Source organism: Lygodium microphyllum, chromosome 5 (genome assembly GCF_053477565.2).
Source record: "Lygodium microphyllum isolate KBCC chromosome 5, Lygodium_microphyllum_v1.1.10, whole genome shotgun sequence".
In the NCBI taxonomy this organism is placed as follows: domain Eukaryota; kingdom Viridiplantae; phylum Streptophyta; class Polypodiopsida; order Schizaeales; family Lygodiaceae; genus Lygodium; species Lygodium microphyllum.
The window spans coordinates 40,452,309-40,469,115 of record NC_141139.1 but is presented as its reverse complement, the minus strand read 5'-3'; positions in this window follow the sequence as shown (position 1 = coordinate 40,469,115).

Sequence of the window (16,807 nt, the reverse complement as noted above, 5' to 3'; positions counted from 1 at the left end):
CTTGAAGGAGTCAAACCTCTATCCAGAAGCAATCCGTGGGACTTTTATCCTTGAATTGGACGGTGAAAGGCAATTGACGTTCCTGGATAATGACGGTACTGAACGTCACCTGAAAGTGGGTCTAAATCTTCCAAAAGAAGAACTAGTGGTTCTGTGAGACCTACTGAAGGAGAACTTAGACGTGTTTGCTTGGTCGTACAAAGACCTGAAGGGGATTGACCCTACAGTCTGTCAACATCACATTGACCTTGAACTAGATGTCAAACCTGTGAGGCAAAGACAAAGGCGTATGAATCCCAATTATTCTGTTCTAATGAAGGCTGAATTATTGAAGCTCCTTGAAGTAGAGTTCATTTATCGCGTGGCTAACAGTGAATGGGTTTCACCCATTGTGGTCGTACCCAAGAAGAACGGGAAACTTTGAATATATGTGGACTTTCGAAAGCTAAAATCCAAGATGAAGAATGATCATTTCCCTATCCCTTTCACAGACCAACTATTGGACATAGTGGTCGGCCATGAGCTATATTCCCTCTTGGATAGATTTAGCGGATATAACCAAGTCCAAATTGCAGAAGAGGACCAATCCAAAACAACCTTCACCACAGAATGGGGAACCCATGCTTACAAAGTGATGTTGTTTGGGCTCTGTAGTAATGCTCCTGCTACCTTCCAATGAGTAATGATGGCTGCCTTCCAAAACCATCTACATGATTTCATTGAGGTGTATCTCGATGACTTCTGTGTTTATAGCCTAATCCGTGAGCATTGCGGACACCTAGAGCAATGTTTTGACAGATGCCAAGAGTATGGGATCTCTCTTAACCCCGACAAATGTATCTTCAGCGTCTCATTAGGAGTTCTTCTGGGCCATATTGTCTCTACACAAGGGATCACAACAGGCCCAGCGAAGATTGGAAAGATTGCCACCTTGATAACACCAAAAAACCTCAAGCAATTGAGAGGATTTCTTGGCCATGTGGGCTACTACAGAAGATTTATTGCACATTTTGCAACCAAGGCAGCCCCTCTGCACAATCTTCTAAGGAAAGATGAGTATTTCCTTCGGACTAATGGACTATGAAGAAGCCTTCAATACCCTAAAACAGTGCCTCATCAGAGCACCCATCCTACAACCTCCTGATTGGAAAAGGAGTTCCATGTGCACATAGATACATCAATCGAAGGGCTAGGCATTGTATTATGCCAAAAGGGTTCTTTCAAGTTGGATCGACCAATATATTATGCAAGCCAAAAGGTCACTGATAGAGAATGGAACTACACAGTGATAGAGCTTGAGTGCTTAGCAATGGTGTTTGCATTGGAGAAGTTTCGACAATATCTTTTGTCGACGCATTTCAAGTTCTACGTGGACCATGAAGCCCTTTCCTTCCTGATAAACAAAGCCGATTTCAAAGGACGAATGATGAGATGGTTGCTCCTATTCCAGAAGTTTGATTTTGAAGTGTTCACTAATCCTGGATATTCCCGTGTCCTAGCCGATCATCTATCACGAATCCCTCAAACTGCAGAAAAGGAACAGGATGATCCAGACCTTCCTGATGCTTCCTTGTTTCTATTTGACACAGTTACTCCATGGTACGCAGACATAGCCAACCTCCTGGCAACTCAATAGTATCCCCCTGATTCGAGCCGTGAGAAAAAGAAGCTTTTGTTGGAATCAGCCCCCTACACCTTGCTAGATGGTGCACTGTACAAGAGAGGAAAAGATGAAGTGTCGCAAAGATGTGTTGTAGGAGACGAAATTGGCATAGTATTAAAAGCATACCATGACAAGTCATGTGGTGGACACTTCGTAGGAGAAGCGACAGCCAGAAAGGCTCTGCTCGCAGGATACTGGTGGCTAAGACCCTCCACAAGGATGCTTATGACTACTACAAGAGATGCGATGCTTGTCAACAAATGGAGAAACCCACCAAGACCACTGCCATGCCACTGCAACCTATCCTTCCCCTAAAGCCATTCGAGAAGTGGGGGATTGATTTAGTGAGTCCCATTGATCCGCCCACCATACAGAAGCACAACATATATATATTGGTATGTACAAATTATGTCACAAAGTGGTGTGAAGCTAAAGCTTTGAAGCGGGATGATGGTAACAGCATAGCCCTGTTCATGTATGAAGACATCATCACCCGTTTTGGTAGTCCCCTCAAGCTGATAAGTGATCGAGGTACTCATTTCCTTAATAAGATCATGGAAGAGTTGACAAAACTGTATAAAATCTGCCATCGCAAGTCCACCCCTATTACCTCGAAAAGCCAATGGCCAACTTGAAGTCACCAATCGCATCCTCTGCTCGATCCTAACAAGGACGATTGCCGCACATCATCGCGATTAGGATGATCGACTTACAGAGGCCCTCTGGGCATACAGAACCTCTCATAACATAGCTATAGGATAAACTCCTTTCCAGTTTATGTATGGCACAAAAGTCGTCTTCCCTGTTGAGCTGGAGTTGCCCTCTTTGCGAGTAGCAATTAAAGAATGCCTCAGAGATTATGAGTGTCTCCAACGCCGCTTGTCGCATTTGGAATGTTTGGATGAGATTCCGCGGATGGCCCTTCAGTGCATCAAAACCACTCAAGCGCGACGCAAGGCCTATCATGATAGCTGATAAGAAACTAAATGAGACCGCCACTAAGCCTAGGGCAATGCAAGATTAGTGCAATGCTATGGAGGATCAAAATACACAAGGAAATCCATAATGGAGAGACAACGATGTAGGCAACACTCAACAATATATTCCAATGCTTAATGATCATACAATGGCAGGTCTCTTATATAGAGAACCTCAAGACAATAGCCTGCTATGTGGCATCCTCTGATCCACATTCAACTTGTGGTGACCCTTGTCCCACATCTATCCATGAAGTCCACATCCTCCTATGTGGCTACCATAAATCACACAATGATACCCCTCTAGGGTACCAATAACAATATTCCAATAATTGGACATTGCACATTTCAACACCCCTCCTCAATGTACAATCAGTGACACCATCTCACCTCTCACCCCCAATGATTTGGCATTGCCAAACTCACTTTCTCAACACTCCCCCTCAATGACAAATTGGAGTGTTCAACAAATGTGTGTGCATGTGTCTAGCAACCTAGACACCTCAAGTCCATTTCGAGCACCATGCTGCTCGGGCGGAACCACCCAAGTGCTTTTTAGACACCCCATGTGTCAGGGAGAAGGAACCAACCCAAGTAGTGCATCATCAACGTACACTACTCCTGCACACCACAATCAAATATCCTTTTTGAGCACCCGTGGGCTCGGGCAGAGGACCCTCATAAACATGGGTGAGAGAATTACATCCATTTTATGTCCATGCAAGGGCAAGGCACCCGCAAATAAAGGTGTCATAAAAATACATCCATAGGTATAGATTGTGAATGAGCACATCATTGTTCACAATCTTTCAATACATGTGTCACTAAATTTGACACAAAAATATCTATGCCATATATGCCATTGACTAAATATGTGGCTCTTGCCACAACCAAGATTGACATATATTTTGATTCCCAAAGATATTCCATATGGAGATTCATCTTAGGGAGTGGTATGGAAAGGATAAGAGGCTAAGGGGCTAAGGCTTGTTTCAAACCACACAAGATAAGATCATTTACACCATACAAATACTTTAGGGTTTTCAACCCCAAATCAACCATTTTGAGGCAGCCATCTCTTTCTCTCCAAGGTAGCACGAGGAAGCACCTCTTTCCCATCACCAGCTATCATCACTCCATCGGTCACCCCAGTAATGTCCACCTCCACTACAACCACTCCATCCAGAACCATCATCATCTGCTCCTCCTCCATGATACCGCCTCTTAGCTCGCCTGGCTTTGTAAGCAAGAGACTTAGGAGCAATACGATGGCAATTGATCTTCACCGAGGGTGGAGCGCTGGCATCAAGCACAGAAGCCTGGCAAGATAAGTTGACTTGTATGGTCCCAATCCCACAAATAACAGACATTGCCCATTTCCTCCCTTGCTGGAGAGGTAGGTTGCTCATCCATTTGCTGCAGCGCTTCTGCATTTCAGGACCACAATACCGAGCAACGTTCGAAACCACAGAGCATGTTGCATCGCCAAGAACCTGCGGCATCTTTCCGATGGTTGCTGAAGGGAAACAAGTGTGAAATTAAGATACGATCCGCCTTCTAGTCTGCGGATTGTTCAACACTTGACCTGATGAACGGATTCAGTGAATATTACTTTGCTTCTGGCAGCAGACTTTAGGTTAAAAGTCACCGTTACTCTGTGGTCATCTAGATGGGTACTCGATAGACGCATCAAGGTTCACGCAGCTCACTGCTTTCCGGTCGCTGGTATGGAACCAGCACAAGTCTGAGTGGAGAGGAAAACTCAGTTCCCACAGACTCTCTGATATTTCGCTAGTATGGGCAACTACCAATCAAAGAGTCAGCAAAATACTCGATGCAGCATCTATTCTTTGCAACAACTCTCTCCTTTCTTCACGGCAGCTTCTTTCTTGACTTCTCAATAGCAACATCCTCCTGCTTCTTCCATGAGCAGGGAGTCTTCTTCTCTTGGCAGCAGCAGCTTCCATAGGGAGCAACTTCCTTTGTTGCAGCAACCTGCACAGTTCTTCTTTTATCATAGTAGAAAACTTCAACTCAGGACTACTACTTTCGTGGGCTACTTCAAATACAGCAAAGGCATAATCTCACACAAACTCTCCCTAATGATAGAGTGTTGCCATTTTTTTTTTTTTCTCTATACAAAAGACATGAAAGAAAACACACTAATCTACCTAAGCTTAGCGGATGACCAGCTCTGATACCATGATAAGAAACTAAATGAGACCGCCACTAAGCCTAGGGCAATGCAAGATTAGTGCAATGCTATGGAGGATCAAAATACACAAGGAAATCCATAATGGAGAGACAACGATGTAGGCAACACTCAACAATATATTCCAATGCTTAATGATCATACAATGGCAGGTCTCTTATATAGAGAAGCTCAAGACAATAGCCTGCTATGTGGCATCCTCTGATCCACATTCAACTTGTGGTGACCCTTGTCCCACATCTATCCATGAAGTCCACATCCTCCTATGTGGCTACCATAAATCACACAATGATACCCCTCTAGGGTACCAATAACAATATTCCAATAATTGGACATTGCACATTTCAACAATAGCTTCATCAAGCACAAGGAGTTCAAAGAAGGTGATCTTATCGTGGTTTATGATTCTCAATTTGGCAAGTTTCCTGGCAAGCTTCAACAGCATTGGATGGGTCCCTATAAGGTCCTTACTGTTAATCCTAATGGTTCTTTCCAAGTGCAAGCCATTGACGCTTCTGAGGATCCCTTTTTTATCAATGGCTATCTCCTAAAGAGGTACTTCCCTCCCTGGGGATCTTGACAGCCACAGTCGACCCACCCTTTCCCCTTTGGGCATTGCACTGTCCTTCTCTTCGTGCTTCTGATAGCCCTTATGATCTTCCCTATGAGGCGGTCTTGTTCTGCTAGCCCCTCCCAGATACCTCCCATCATTACTATGTTCTCCTCTCGTCTGATCCAGCAGTGGTGATGAGGATGGTCTTGCTACATGGTATTTCTACCATTCTCTTTATTAAAAGAAAAAAATAAGCAAAATAAAGAAAAAAAAAACAAACAAACAAACTGCTATGGGAGAAAAGAAAGCAATTCCCTATCATAGCAGGCCTTGTTCCAAGACAAGGCGGTAAACACCCTTAGATGGAAAGCTAGCTGTGGAAAAGGTGGCAACACCCCGGAGTCTAGAATAGTTGAATCATTAGCCAAACCTTTTTAGATGCAACTTTTCGGAGCCATCTCCTTTGGTGCACTGGATCAGCAGTCTCATTCGAAGGACTAATTTCCTATAACATACTATCTTTTCCAAAGACGACATGCTCTACAGATAAAATCAAGTTCCGATCTGTTGGCTACCTCCCTAGGTATGCCTCTTCATCAATAAATGAAGCGATCTTTATCAACAATCCCCTAAGTGATGTAAGCTTTTATCCTAATTGGATGGGGATGTGAGTATGGTCTGCCCTCTATATCTATCAGTAAACGTGAGACAGAGGGTGGGGTGAGTGACCAGTCCTTTCCCTTCAATTTCAATGAGAGGTGCGATGTGTGAATGGAGTGTTGCATGCACGAGATGGGCCTCTCAATGCACAAAGCACGATCTGTTCTTGTGCACTGCATTATAAGGCTCCTTGGCCTTCCTTCTTGCATCGTATGCCAGCACAAGGTGGGATGCACAGTTGCACCATCAAATGTGTACAAGGCATACAACCTTTGCACAAGTGACTGTGAGGATTACATCAATGGGTTTCAAGAATGCCGAGAGGTGAGGTTGAGGGAGGTTACGACATTTGGAGTTAGGTATGTTTCTATTTCCCTATTTTATGCACACACGCGATGGGTCTCTGCCATCATCACAGGACATGTCACCCTGTTCTGTGCACCACACTACAAGGCTCCCTAGCCTTCCTCCATGCACCTATGCCAGATGGGTGGGATTCAGGATTGCACCAGCAATTGTGAACACCGGCATACTTCCCCATGCACCGTTCCCCTTGCCAATTTCTATACCGAGTGTGAGATATGGGTTTCAATTAGTTTTCATCGAGTGCTGTGAGTGCTTGGGGGAGTGACTGTTCTCTCATTTCCAACATGAGTGATTGTGACATGTGTGCTCTATCCTTCGCCATCGACGGCTTCCCTCACCTTCATCAGCAATGCGGCATCCTTGGGTGCTGCTGCATGGTCCCTACCATGTTGGATGTGTCTGTTGCAGCAAGCTCTGGTACCTCCTGCAGACAAATGTGACCTAGTGCGTGCCATCGACAATTACTCTCAAGTATCTACAAAATTATAATAAAGCTAAATTTCACATCAAGATTTTAAAGTGAAAATACAAGAAATATACATAAAATGCCAAGAAGTCATAGCCAAGGTGGCTTGGCAAGAAATGGTATTACCAATGTTGGTTGAAAATCAAATGATGAGAGGCTGCAGCAAGGTATCCACCCCCTTAGATGGTGGGAGATTGAGACCTCAAACAAGTAATGTTTGTAAAATGGCAAAAAGATCCTACACATGTTACATCTCCACCTTTTATACTTACCCTAGACTAAAGCATTTATGCTTTATTACAAGCCATCCCGGTCTAAAAGAGCTTTGTCCTCAAAGCTAGAATTGGGACAATTGATGAAGAAAGAGTACAAGGATAGCTTTGTAAGAGATGAATCCATGCTATAATGAAACTCCAAGCTGAAGAATATCTCATATATCAATGAAGTATAGGTATGAAGTTTGAATATACTGTTGAAAACTGTCCAAAACAGGCTGCTGCACAAAAATGGCCATAACTTGAAGAAGAAATATCCAATCATCATGTATGAGCTATAGAAATGTAAAGGACAATCCCTAGTATCTAGTCATGCCATAAAAATCCAGTTTTGATGACTATAGAGCAATTATTTTTATGACAAAAGTTTAATACAGCAAGTTCCCATGACGGAGCGTGTCAATAAATGGAGCATGTCAATAGAAGTGAATAAACTCCTCCAAAAACTTTCCATGAACTTAGTATCACGATCGGATACTATCTTCAATGGCATACCATGAAGCTTAAAAACACATTCCATGAACTGTTCAGCCACTTGCTTTGCTATAAATTGAACCTTGGTAGGGATAAAATGAGTTGATTTAGTCAACCGGTCCACCACCACATAAATGTTATTCCACCTATGCTTTGTTGTACATAAGCCCACAATCAAATCCATTGTAATATCAATCCACTTGCCTTGAAGAATAGGAAGTGGCTGAAATAAACCATTGGGTAGAAGAGAGGAATCTTTATTTTATTGACATGGAAGACATTGCATAACATAATCCTTAACATCCCTCCAAATACCCTTCCAATAGAAACTCTTATGGATATTGTCAAATGTTTTGAACAAACCACAAATACCCTACCACGATACCATAAAAGACCGTTGTGCCATTTGAAATTTGGATACTCTTCTCCTTTGCCTTGCTAAAATTCCTTCATCATCTTTGATGCTTGCTCATCAAGCAAATACTCCTCTTGAATATCATGGATCCAATCCTTATGCACGGTTGAAATGGTAGAAGTGGAACATGTCCACATTCTTGATAAGGTATCCACCACCACATTGTCTTTTCCAGCCATATAAGATATTTTAAAATCATATCCTTGAGAGTAGCTAACCATCTTCATTGCTTGGGTGATAAATTTGGTTGTGAAAGAAAATATTTTAACACAGGATGATCGCTTTTGACCTTGAAATGGCTGCCATAGATGTAATGATGCCACTTTTTGATAGCATGCAATATTGCTAACATCTCTTGCTCATAAACATGTAATTGACGCTCCTTGTCATCAAGCTTTCAGCTCTCATAAGCTATGACTCCATGATCTTGACATAAAACAGTCCCAATTCCTCTTCCACTAGCATCCGCACATATGATAAACTCCTTAGAGAAATCTGAACATACAAGGATGGGTGCTAAAATTAGAAGAGATTTCAGCTCATTGAAACTTTGATCAACGATGGAGTCCCAAAAGAAAGCTTCCTTTTTGAGCCTATCCGTCAATGGAGCTGCCACATGAGCATAATTCTTGATGAACCTTCTATAGAAAGATGATAGACCAAGGGATTCTCTCAAAGAGGTTGCATTCGTAGGAGTAGGCCACTCTTTAACACATTTTACCTTATTGGAATCCACTCTAATTCCTTGTTCTCCCACAACATGGCCTAAGTATTCAACTTCATCTTCCATGAAAGAACACTTCATCATATTAGCAAAGAGTGTGTGTCTTCGTAAAGTGTCAAAGACCTCTCTCATATGCTTCAAATGCTCATCCTTGGATTTACTATAGATTAGGATATCATCAAAGAAAACAAGGACTGTTTTGAACAAGAAGGGCTGCAATATTTTATTCATGAGGGCTTGAAAAGTAGCGAGCGCATTGGAAAGTCCGAATGGCATAACCAAGAAGTGGTATAACCCTCTTTCAGTCCTAAAGGCTATTTTGAACTCATCTCCTTCCTTCATTCAAATTTGATGATAGCATGATCGAAGATCTATTTTGGTGAAGACCTTTGCATCTTTAAGCTCATCCAAAAGATCATCAATTCAGGGAATAGGATACATATTCTTGACTGTTGACTTGTTCAAATCCTGATAACCAATACACATGCGAATTGATCCATCCTTCTTTTTTACTAAGAGCATGGGAGAGGCAAACGGTGATTGACTTTGCTGAATTAAACCCATTTGCAACAATTCTTTGACTTGTCGCTCCACTTCTTCCCTTTCAAACTTAGACAAGCTATAGGCAGATTTGTTGATGGGCTTTGTATTGGGCAAAAAATCAATAGGATGGTCAACCTCTCGCTTTGGAGATAAAGATGATGGTGGCTAAAATAAATCCTTGTATTCCTCCGATAACTCTCCTAATCTTGGATCCCTTTTTTTTAAAGAAGAAGATGGCTGATTTATTGATTGTCCTTCATCTACTTTTGCAAGCAAAAGAGTGAAGATGCATGACTTTGCATTGATTTTTTTCGTAATTTCTTCATGGAGATGATTTCAATTTGTTTGTGGTCTATTCCTTTCAACTCTATGTATTGTCCTTACCAATTAAATCCCATTTGCAATTGCTCCAAGTCCAAGGTAAATTTGCCAAGTGTTTTCAGCCAATTACAACCAATGGCAATATCAATAGGTCCCATATCCAAAGTGATCAAGTCTACTTTTATTGTGTAAGAGGGTGATAACTCAATTGAAGTACATGGACACACTTCTTTACTAGACTCATATGCACCATTGGCAACTTGTATCCACAAGGAGGAATCCATATCAATGGGTAGCAACTTCAGCCCATTCAAAGATTTGGTGTTAATGAAGCTATGAGTGCTGCTCGTATCCACTAGAATATGTGCAACCTTGCCATTAGTGAAACCTTTGAGTCCAAGTGTATTTTCCCCTTTTGCAACCGGTCCATGCATCATGTGAGATGGTATACAAGGAAACATGAGTCATGATTACCACCTGGATCAAAAGGAAATCCATCCATGGGATCATAGAATTCTTCATTGGTGGCATGCTCTTCTTCATGAATCTCTTCAACCATTGGTTATGCATCAACATGCAGTAAATTTCCCTCTTGATCTTCTTCTTCTTCAACTTCCACTTCCTGAGTGATCACCATGTTGATTTTTGAGTTCTTAGCTTTACACTTCAGCTTATTATCTTGTGACCACTTCTCCCCACATTTGAAGCATAATCCTTTTGTATGCATTTCCCTAAGCTTGTCGTGAGAAAGGAAGTTGTTGTTAAAACTGTTTTGGGGCAGTTTAGGTGCATTTTCAGCTCTTGAAAAAGTACCTTTTGGCTCAGTCACATTTTTAAAAGTTTGCCCTTGATTTTGTACAAAATTTTCACCCTGTTTAGAGGCATAAACAGTGGGAAATGTTGGCACTTTGCTATTATAATTGTTTGGACTATTATAACCTCTATTTTCTTGTCTAAAAGAGTCTCTTGATTATTGGCTGGAAACTTGAACATACTTTGTAGGTTGATTGGAAATATTATTGCCCATACTTCTTTGCTGAAAATTGTTTGCATCTCTTTTGTACTTCAAAGAGTATCTTTTAGCCAATTTTATGGCCTCATGTAATGTTTTTGGTTATTGAGCTCCTACCTCCGATGATAGGGTAGGGTCAAGACCAAAATGTATTTGTTCAGCTTAGCAAAACCTGAAATGCATTTAATATACATGGAAAGATTCAAGTAGGCATTGGAATAGTCTCTAACAGACATTCCTCTTTGAGCGCACGCATATCATCTTCTTTGAAGCCTTTCTTTTTCCAAAGGAGACACAAAGACATGAATCATTACTTGCTTCAACTCCTCCCAAGAGTTTTGCCCAATCTTTTGCATGCAACGCCACCAAGTATGGGCATAACCTTCAAGATGAAGAGCCGCAAAATAAATTTTGGCCTCTTCACTTTTAGGATAAAGGGTGAAGTATAATTCAAGCTTATTGGTCCACTCCTCCCATTCCGAAGGTGAAGCATTGTCTCCTTTGAAATTAGTGATATTGATCTTCTCTTTATATTATTTTTCATTGTAAGATGGTTGCCCGTGAGATTGTTATCTCCATGAATTTTGTCTAAAAGTAGATGGCCCAAAACCATGAGATGAAGGTTGTCCATTTGAAACATGCTCTTGGTTTGGGATGTCATGGGCTGATCTTCGCTTATCATGCCTTCCACCTTCATGAACTTAATTGTTGCCTACATTCCCTTTTTGTGTATTTGAGGGCTGATGATAAAAATTCTTGTAGAAAGGGTCACATCCATATAATCATTATCCCATCGAGTTTTGTCTTGTTCCTCTTCATGTCTATGATTATTCTTTGGACTGCTAAACTGAGGTTTTGGGGTATGAATACCATGAATTTGTGAAGGATGATGGTTGCCCCTCACTCTAGATGGTTCTCCCCTTTCAAAAATGTGCTTTACTGGCTGAGACTTTTCTTTGCTTGGATGGAAATGATTACCAACAAAGTGAATTGCATGGGAGTCTTCAATATTTTGAGGTTCTCCTTGTAGTTTACTTCCAATTTCCTTTATGGCTAAGATGAGCTCTTGGAATAAAGATTTATTGCTTTGCTGCAATTCAGAGATTCCTTGGTTTACCTATGTCATCCCTTGCAACAAACCTTGATTCATATGGGTTAAACCTTCATTCAAAGCCTTCAAATCCTTAGAAAGGCCTTCATTGATGTCCCAACTCTTTTGACAGTAGAAGATAATCATTCCTTGCATGCTCTTCATGTATGCCATGTTGTCCTTGATGTGTGCTATAAGCAATCCCAATGCTTAATTCTTCATCTATTTGATCAACATTATGGGCTTCAGTTGTGTAATTTTGATCATCTTGGAAGTCTCTAACACCATCATTCAATGCCTCAGTAATAGGGTCTTTCTTCATATTACTGGCCATTAGGAAATAGTGATATAGTAGTAGATAGTTTGTCACTTAACCCCTTGTTTCTCTCAAAATATGGCACCAATCCCAATGCTTAATAGCTCTATGGAAAGCTTATTATATAGGGATATACCAAATTTAGTAATATCTCAGCTTACAATAAGGTATATGGGTAGAATGAACTCAAACAGTGTATCCCAGACATCTTGTTTAGGTGTAGTCCACTAGGCCCCCTGTCAGTAAATTGGCCATAAATTTTGCTTCCGATGTCGAATCAACAAGATTTTTTATTCAAATCGAAGCTTAGGATCCCCTCTTCAAATCAAGCTATTAAGATCCCAAATCAAATCACGACACAATTTTCTGTAATAGGAACTGTGTACCTGTCTGGAAAATTTCTGCAACCCGTTAACACCTTGTGGAAACCTTGTTTGACCTTGTAGGAATACCCTGAGTGAAGGAAACCCTTGTAAACCACTGTAGCAACCAGGAGAGGGTTATGGGGCACCTGTAGGGCTCAAGAATAACTTGTAGATTGGTATATGCCTGCTGTTTTATCTGTCAAACACCTATAGGTACCCTGAAAATAGGAGATGCTCTGCCCCTCTTCCAATGGTTCGTCAACCACTTATGGAACCCTGAATATTGCTGATCAATGCTGTACTTGTGCCAAACTTTGATAATGGTAAATGTTCATGCACCTAAATTTGAAAATTGCATGGGCTCCGAGATAAGAGGGGTGTGCAAAGTTCCACCTCAAGCCGGGTTGTGCACCCCTTCATAGTCTTAATAATTGGGAAGGGAGGGTCACCTTGCTTTTGTCTTCTCGACTTGCCTGGCATCTGCTTTTCCTCGTGGGAACCAACATGGCAAGTACATTCTAATGGCTAATCAAACAAGGATGCTATGCATTGACTGAAAAAGCCTTTGAACTTTTTAATGAAATGCAAGTGGGTATTGGGAAATGACTGAATTGAAAGGGCTATGGATAGGGCATTACCCTTTTGCAGTGATTTGAGTGTTGAAGAAGCTCTAGGATACTTGTTAGAGCAAAAGCCCTTTGATCTTTGAAGAAATTTCAAAAAGATTCATTGTTGTCCTGAATCTACCATAGCCAAGGTTTTGGAAGCTTAAGAATGATCAAGGATGATCAAGGAAGTGTAAGGAGACCATAGATGCTTGCTGAAGACTTGAAGGACCCTTGCCAATGTTTGCCATAACCATAGCCAAGCTTCATCTGATGAAATTTCGAGAGGAAGAGGTGCAGGAATTTAGCGCAAAATACGCAAACTCAATCGGTTGTCCTAGCTGATCAAACTCAACAAGTGTGAGTATTATGCTACTCTATCTGAAGCTTATGACACAAAGAAACAAACTCTGATGTCTCTTCAGGGGAAAATGGCTCTTGAAAGAAGATTTCAGCAATTGACTCCATGGATTCTTGGAGAAAAACTTGAGAGAAAGAAGAGAGAGAAATTGTCCCCAAAAAGTAATCTCAGTTTAAACTATGTAATCCCACTTAGACTCCAGTTAGGGACAAAAGCCTTCAAAATGGACCTCCATTTGACCACGTCCTGCTATTTCGGCCAACAACCTCCATCTTCCTCAAGATCTTCTTCAAGAAGCCTTCAAAATTAGTCCCAACTTGTTGTAGAGAACTCTAACTAGTCACAGTTTGAATTGTACCAAACCCTGTGACCAAATCTTGGTGCTCCAGTTAACTGATTCCTGTCCGAATGACTAAATTCTCCAAGAAAATGACTCTTCCCATGGATCAAAGTCCATGCTCTCATACCAATGTAATAAAGCTAAATTCCACAGCAAGCTTTTAAACTGAAAATACAAGAAATAGACATAAAATGCCAAGAAGCCATAGCCAAGGTGGCTTGGCAAGAAATGGTATTACCAATGTTGGTTGAGAATCAAATGATGAGAGGCTACAGCAAGGTATGCACCCCAAGCTATGGTGGCCAAGAGTATTCACCATCTTAGATGGTGGGAGGTTGAGACCTCAAACAAGTAATATTTGTAAAATAGCAAAAAGATCCTACACAAGTTACACCTCCACCTTTTATACTTACCCTAGACTAAAGCATTTATGCTTTATTACAAAAATGGGCCAAGTTTTTCTAACCCTACCTCCTTCTGTTTACCAATGGAAATCATGTCTTAAGTGTGGGGATGTCCAAGTACACTCTGTTGTCAGGTCCTAGGTCCTTGTTGATTAGTCAGCCCTGCCCAGTAAGGTCTTAAAGTGTGGGGACACATCCTTGTGCGTCTGTTGTGCATACCCCATGCATATGTCTTACCTAATCATGTGTGTCTACAACTTACTATTTCTTCCTTGATGGGGTCCCTTCCCCACCCAACTACCCTCGTATCCCCTGTTGTTGAGGCTATTTCCCTTGTGGTTGCTTTTATTGCGCAATTTTTTCCCTTTTCTATGTGAACATTCCCTAAGTCAACTCTATAACCCTGTTCGTCCCTTCGAATGACACACTTTTCCTTTTTACATCCCCCTATTTCGGCTTACTGTTTTTGCGTTATTAATTTTTGCAGCTTTTCCCACACAATGGGATGTATTTCCATGCGAACATACCTTTATTGCTTCAAAATAGCGATCTAACATACCAACCCTGTCCTATGCCTTCCCTTAGATATTTTTCCTTTTAATCGCCTATCATTTTGACGTACAATTTGTCAGTTATTCATTTTTGTGTGGTTTCGTGCCTTTTTCGCGTACATTTTTATCATTTTTCCATGTGAGCCTACCCTATTCTCTTCAAAATTCAATTCTAACTGGATAGCCTTGTTTGGCCATCCTTCCTGCACAATTTTCCTTTAACCTCACCCTTTGAATTTTTTGTTATTAATTTTTCTTGGTGTTTTCGAGCTCTATTTTCTTGTTTTTTCCATGTGAACGCCTCCTAACCCCATCTACACTGCGATTTGATGTGACAGCCCTGCCGATTATATATTTCCTAATATTTTTCATTTTTGCTGCCATTTGTTCCAGTGCTCGGATGTTGTTATATTAATTTCTGAATCCCTTTTCGCGTACGATTTTGTTGGTTTTTTCCATGTGAATGGGTCTTATCTTCGTCAGAACTGTGTTCTGACATGATAGGCATGTCCCACATGACTTTTTCCACATTTTTCCTTTTTCCGCGTCTCATTTCAGTGATCGGATTTTTTGATATTAATTCCCATATGCGTTTTCAGGCTCGATTTTTGTGTTTTTCCCATGTGAACGCCCTAAATTGTTCTCAGACACCCCGTTGCCTTTTTTGCTGTCTTCCCTCGTCGCCCTCCTACACATTTTTCCTTTTTATGGAATTTCATTTTAATGCACGGTTTGCATGTTATTAATTTTTTTCTGTTTTGTCGTGTTCCCATGCACCTCGCCTTGCGCGTGAATGTGTGTGTTTTTGCTTTTACGTGCCTCGCAATGTCCCCGTGGCGTCCATGACTTCCCCGTTGCCATCCCGGCCATTTACGGGTCCCACCCTTGCAAATTCTTTTACCCCCGCCCTGTGTTTATGTGCAGGACGAGGGGGTATTTTTTTCTTATTATTTATTTTAATTTTCTTTTTAATTTAAAATTTTAAAACCCCCCCTCCCCTTCTCCTCTCTCTTTCTTTCCCTCTCTCTTCTTCTTCTTCTCTCTCCCCGACCTCTCCCTCTCTCTTTCTTTCTCCTTCTTCTTTCTTCTCCTTCCATCACCCCTCTCTCTCCCATCTCTCCCTACTCTTGCTCCTGCTCCTCCTCCTCCTCCTTCTTCTTCTTCCACCATCTCCTCTCTCCTCCCTCATTTTCCCCTATCTTCTCCTTCTCCTGCCATCTCCTCCACCTGCCTCCTCCTCTTCTTTCTTCCTTCTTCCCCATTTCCTCTCGTCTCTTTCCATTTCCTCCTCTTCCTTCTTCTTCTTCTTCTTCTCCTCCTCCTCCTCCTCCTCCTCCCCTTCATTCTTCTCCTTCTTCTCCTACCCCCCGCCCGCTACCTTCCTTCTCCACCTCCCCTCCTCCTCTCTCTCGCTCCCATAGTGCCCTCCCCATCGTCCTCTCTACCTCCCCACCCCGCCCTCTCCTACCCTCCCTATTCACCCCTCCCGTCCACCCATTGTCCACCCCCTGCCCTGTCCAACCCCTTGTCCAACCCCCTGTCCACCCAAAAAAAAAAAAAAAAAAACCCACCTCCTTTGACCCCCGTTCACCCGCAACGGCCTTCAAGTCCCCCTCTGCCCCCATTCTTCCGCAACAACCCGCCACCACCCCCCTGACGGCCTTTCCCCCCTTTTCGTGTCAACCCGGGTCCAAATCCCCATCTCATCCTCCCACCCTGCTTATGGGTGTTCGTGCGGGTATTCGCGCGCGTCGCGGGTGCACTAGTATTGTATTCGGGAGTCGTCCATCCGTGTTCACGAACGAGGACGCGCATCTTGACTTGTCCGTGCAGTGGTGCGTGTCATCCGAGCACAAGCTGTTGTTCACACGTAGCTCGAGTATCTCCTCTTTTTTCCCTTTTTTTAACCTCTTAACACTCAGAAAAACACTTAAAACCCTATAAAATTCATAGAAAATTCATTTAAAAATCAATTAAAATAGAAAAATAGCTGAAATTTTTGTTACCAAATTGGGAAATTTTTAAGCTTATTTTGTGGGTTCCAATGCAAAGAATTAATTGCAAAAAATTTACAACCCTTAAAATCCTTCAAAATTCATTGAAATTTGAGAAAA